This window comes from Choloepus didactylus, chromosome 19, assembly GCF_015220235.1.
Source record: "Choloepus didactylus isolate mChoDid1 chromosome 19, mChoDid1.pri, whole genome shotgun sequence".
Taxonomy (NCBI): Eukaryota; Metazoa; Chordata; class Mammalia; order Pilosa; family Megalonychidae; genus Choloepus; species Choloepus didactylus.
Genome location: NC_051325.1, coordinates 59,450,197 through 59,456,196, shown reverse-complemented (window position 1 = coordinate 59,456,196; position 6,000 = coordinate 59,450,197).

Below are 6,000 nucleotides of genomic sequence, written 5' to 3'. Positions count from 1 at the left end.
GCGAGACCAGCACTGAGACGAACCAAGGAACGGGGTGCACCAAAGGGCCTGGAGCAAGCACACGTGTGGCCGCCAGACTCCGGGGTCAGGTCCATCTGCAGCCGTGACTCACGCCACACTGAGTGGCCACTGCTTTGATCCTCATCTCTTGGGCAGAAGACACATGGGGCCAGAATTTAATAAAATAGAATATTAATAACTGATATTTAGTATTTAGCCAGTTAATAACAGACCATTAATAATGAAATTAATTTTTAAAAACAAGGTGGAGAAAGCTATTTCCAGGGTGGAGAAAGCTGCCACCTGATTCCGGAACAGTCCCACAGGTAGACTAGTAGGGGCCGCCCTGGGGTGGGGCAGAGAGCAGGGACTGGGATTCTCGGGTTACCTGGCTGACGGGTTAACCAGGGAGTTAGAAGGCTCCTGGACAATCATTGAGTCCATGAGTCCTGAGTTCGAGTTTCTGTGGGGAGGCGTAGTTGGGATGCAGTTTAGAGGCATTTGAACCACACTTGACCTACCCACAAACACACGACACCCAGGCAACACACTGGTGTGGTGACAATGGAGGGGCAGAACCAAAGGGGAATGGTCACTTCTGTACTGGCCAATAGATGGCAGAGATAAACATTATTAGACTCTGCCTGGAGATCTTTCAAGACACCTCCTTGCAAGATATGCAGGGAGCATGGGGGAGAAAAACCTTATCTGTGAAGCAACTTAGAGGGCACAAAGTGCTGTTTCTTGCAATTTCAAAATGAAATGTGCTTTGCTCTTTCTCCAATTACTACATCTAGATGCATCATTTTATTATTATTATTATTATTATATAATATTCTCCAGGCTGCTTTAGGGCTTGCTTTTTTTTCCCTAGAAAATACAGCAATATGATCTGGATCATCTCCAGGTCAACACAATGTGCACATAAAATGGATGTGGGCTGTGTTCCAAATATATGGATGCTAAAATTTGAATTTCACGTAATTTTCAGGTGTTATGAAATATTATTGTTTTACATTTTTTCCCAACCCTGTAAAAACAGCAAGTCCATTCTTAGCTTGTGCACTGTACAAAAACTGGACGCAGCTGGTAGTTGACGGATGTCTGCTCCGGAGGGACGTGCAGGGACCAAGGGCATGTATGCTCTTACATTTTTTTTAATGCATTTTTTTTGTGAACTTTAACATATATACATAACAGTGATAATTTTCAAAATATGATTTAACAAGTAGTTAGCAAATTTCAAAGAATGTCATGGGTTGCAGTTCTACAACTTCAGCTATTTCCATTATTGTAAAATATAATACAGCAAAGTGTTAACTTTCAATGTACAGCTAAACAAGCAGGTATATAGGTAATTCCAAAAACTGTAATGGGTCACAGTTCCACAGCCTCAGTTCTTTCTTTATTATGCAATACAGGGTATATACAGAAAGGAGAAGATTTTCAAAGCACAATTCAACAAGTAGCTATAGAGCAAATTTCAAAGGATGTTACAGGCTACAGTTCCACCGTGTCATTTACCTCTTCCAGCTATCCCAACACCCAGATCTAAAAAACTAAATATTTAAATAACGTTTCAGTATTCACAGACCTTTGTTAAATCTTATCTTGTTTGTTGCTACCCCTTCCTCTCACTTAATCTCTTTCTCCATCTTCAGGGGTGTCTAGGCAGTGAGCACCCTAACTTGTTCATATTACATTTTGATGCACATTATGCAACCTCCTTCCAGAAAGGCTGTATCTTTTTTCTTTTTTAAGGCAAGCCTGGTTTTCACTCCCACAGGTTATGAGACTGACCCCCTCCTTTACAGTCTCACTGACTCAGGGTATTGTCCACGTAACCCAGAACTCTGGGTTTAAGCCTGTCCTTCTATAGGAAATAGAAGTGTTTGCCTCAAGAAATCTTTAGAACCTGCCGGCAGGCTCATCATCAGGGGGCAACCAAAACGGAGCTGATGTCCCTACAGTGGCCAGCTCCTACCCAATGCTCTCGCCAGCCCTGCAGGAATGACGGCCTCTCCCTACCGTAGAAAATTCCAAGGAAAGCTTGGCTCAGATGAGTTGTGTGGAGATAGGGCAAGGCTGTACATGCCGTCAAGGAGAGATCTGGCTATCTTGGGTCTTAGAAAGTAACCTGGGGCTATCTGGAGCCTCTGTAAACAACACATCTTTGCAAAAGAAATCTGGTATGTTAGCAGCAGGGCCACCTAGGGGGGGATGGCTCACTCCCCCAGCCATGGGGTCTCCTGTTACCCGACTGATAGATTAACCAGGGGTTCGTAGGTTCCTGGGCAATTACAGAGCCTACTGGCTTAAAAAGACTTTTCTTTGCCTTCCAAAGATTTGCTAAGAAGCAGTTAAAATCAGCTGATTTTAGGTGGGATTAGGTCAATTAATTATTGTTTTTACCAAAGGCAAAATTCACAGGGTGAAGAATTTTTACAAAACTATCTTCAACAAAAACAGAGGCTTCAGAGAGAGAACAAACTCCTGGGTTCATAATAACAAGATTTGGAGTTCTTTTAATGAGAAAAATTATCGCACTAATGCAATCTCATGTTGATTTCACTGATTGATCAAAGTGAGTTTAAGTTTTGATTTTTGAAAGGTCCAGTGCAAAGGAGAGACTCCAGACAATTCCTGATATATGTTGATTAGGGCACACGCCACTTCACTATCCCTGAACTCTCTAGAGTGAAAACAAGGTAGAATTTCCAGAAAATACTTCTGACAGAATTCTAGATGCCTCAGTTGGATGGAGCCTTATCCCCGATACTCTGGACATGGCAAACCCAGAAGACATTTGTCTAGCTCACTCTTGCATCCATGGAGCCAGGGAGAACACTGGGTGGAAGCTTGGAAAGCGTTTGTTGAATGAATGAATGAGCACCCCACACTGAAATTCTCTTTCCAAGCACACTGGCCCGCTGTTGACCTCTGGGATAGGAAGACAAAGGCATGAATAACACTCAAATTTGAAAACGACTCTTAAGATCATTGGGCAGTGTCGATTTTATGTTACACTTTGATCCTATATCTATTTTGGGAAACAATTTGGGGGGGACAATCTCCTCCACCATGTCTGGGCTTTTCTTGAGAAATCCAAAAGAAGGGCCAAGGGTAAGATAAAAATTAGGAGGCGAAGACATTTCAGTAAATTATACAATTCCTGTCCTGGTTCGTGTTTGCACTGTGGACATTCAAAGCGGGTTTCATCACTGTTAATAAATAACCCTATTGTCCCAAATGCAAAAGGGGTGTGTCTTGGAAGAAACAAGGCGGTGTTTCTTTTTCCTTTTAACCTCTATTCATAGATCCTCCAAGAATGGAGGGAATTTTCAGAAGAGGAAAAGCTGGGCTTCAAATAATGCATTGATTCTTTCAGCTCCTCCAAACATCACTGCCATGGCGGTGATTCCTGGGTAGTAACTCAACATTTCAAGCATTTCCAGAGACTAGCTCATTCCTTACTTATTTATCTTCAGAAAGTAAGCCATGCTACTGATTCCATTTAAGGAGCATTACTGCTTCTCCAACTTAGCAGCAGACAGTGGATATGGAACGGAGTCAGTGTCCTTCCTAAGTAAGACAAGCCAAACTCTTACTCACCGTTGACACATGCTGAGGAGACCCCTCGTAGGTTTCTGAGGCTCCCTCTTTGGTGAGAAGTCTCAACAACATGATGCAAATGGTCTATCGTAGGGGTCGGTTAACTGCGGCCCATGGGCCAAAGCTGCCCTGCTGCCTGGTTTTGTAGGGCCCACAAGCCAAGAATGGTTTTTACATCTTTAAATGTCTAAAAGAAAAGAAGAATATTTCATGACATTTGAGGATTCTATGAAATTCAAATTTTAGTTTCCGTAAGTGAAGTTTTTCGGAACCCAGCCATGCCCACGTGTTTACGTCTGGTCTGTGGCTGCTTTCCCAGTACAAGGGCTGAGGTGAGAAGGCAAAGACCAGATGCTCCACCAAGCCAGAAAATATCTCCTCTCTGGTCCCTTACAGAAAAAGTTCACTGACCCTGGTCTAGTTCTCAAGGAAATCAAGCTGAGAGTGAGGAGAAGATGAACAAACATTTCAACTAACTTAAATCTTGACCCAGATGCCATTTTTATTTTGCACCAGTCCAGCTCTCTTCTTGCAGAACTTTGAGGAAGAAAACTTCACTAGTCTAAAGATTGCTGCTGTTGTTGTTTTCACTTCTAATGACTTTTGATAGTTTTACTAGTCAACTGATTTCAACATTCTTAACAAAATCACTTCTTTTTCAGAAAGTTCACGTGTGCTGTGTGATGCTTAAAGATTGTGTAACCTTGTCTGGGAGGGGAAGGGATGGAGAGGTGAAAGCGTCTTCTTTGAGGCAGGTGTCCCTGGGTTCAAGTCCCAGCTCTGTCACTTCCTAGCTGTGCGACCTCAGGTTTCAACTCAGCTCAGCCCCAAGACTGAGGAACTTGCCAGGTGCAGAGTTAGAAGTGAGTTTATTAGGACTTACAGACAGGAGACAGTTCTTCCCAGTGGCAGCTGGCTGGGAGAGATGAAAGTTAGTGTTCTAGAAAGAGCCAGTGGGGGTGGGGGGACGGTGAGGGGTCCCAGGGCGTGGTTTATAAGGGTTAGGACCAAGACATTCCACAGGGTGTGAGAACAGAGTGTCCTCAGGGGCTTGTGACACAGGGGTGTGGAGATTTGTTATCAACAGTGATCAGGGGAGGGGAGTTTCAATGCTTTGTTTACGATACCATCTGTACATTCTTTCTCCCCTGGGGAGGCCTGATGACCCTTAACATCTGTCTGGGTCAAAAAGGCGGCAGGACATAACTCACTTTCACTATGGAGGGGAGGGGGCCTGGGACCTGGGTCCCCACACTTCGGGAAAGTTACTTCTCTCTAAGCCTCAGTTTCCTCACCCATGCAATGGGCCAATAATTGTGTTTGTATTTGGTAACAAAATTGACCAAACTCAAGAAATGGGCACCATTTATTAGGATAACTGCTGTAAAGCACCTGATCTGCTGCCTGGCCTATAAAATGAGCTTAAAAATGGAAATTCTGACTTTCAAAACAATAATTCTCATGAGGTGGTTTACTAGGATCCTAGAACAGCATCTGGCATGGAATAGGCTCTCATCATGCTGCTAGATGAGTATTTTTAAGTAAATGCTAGATGAAGAGGAAGTTCTGTTTACTTGACTTTGCTGCACCTGACTTCTTAGGGTTCTCAGGAGCTCAGAGCTTTTGTTCAAAGGTGGAGCTGTGCCCAGGGCCCAGACCAGGACTCCCAAAGTGTAGGGGTGCTGTTTCTTAGCCCAGGGGCACAGCATGGGCCTGCTGTGTGTTGTACAAGGACACACAAATTCCTGCAGAGAGAACACACGGGGAAAGTTGCTCGCCCTGAGACAGAGCACCCCCTTCCTCACCTGGCCCTGACCCTGTTGGAAAGTGTGAGGAGTACGGAGGAGACCAGAGTGGCAGGAACCTGGTGAGGGAGGGCAGAGCTGGGGTGGGGCTGGGGACGTGGCACAGGGTCTTACAGGGCACACTGAGGGCCTGGAGTTCATGCTAAGAGGGAAGAGATTTGGGGAATGACAAAACCCCATTTCTGCTTTAAAAAGGTGATCCCAGTTTACATTTTCAAAGGATACCAGTAAGGACACTGAATACTCAGAGTGAAGTCACTGGCTCCCAGACTCACAGCTACGGACCTGCTCTCTAGCCCCCTTGTCGCTCAAGGCCAACGCCCTTAGCCACTGGGCAGCCCGGCCTCTTGTCCCCACACCTGCCACCTCGAGAGGGCTGGGTGCCCATCGCTGAGCTAGAGGCTCACCCAGGCTCCCTGCAAGGGTACAGCTCCAGGAGAGGGATGTTGGTATTCCCATTTCCACAGATGAGGAAACTGAAGCAACTTTCTCAGGGTCTCCCAACTAAGCAGCAACCAGAGGCCATGCCTCCAACCTTGGTGTCTGTCAAAATCCTCACTGTGTACCCGCCTTCTGCTCCCAC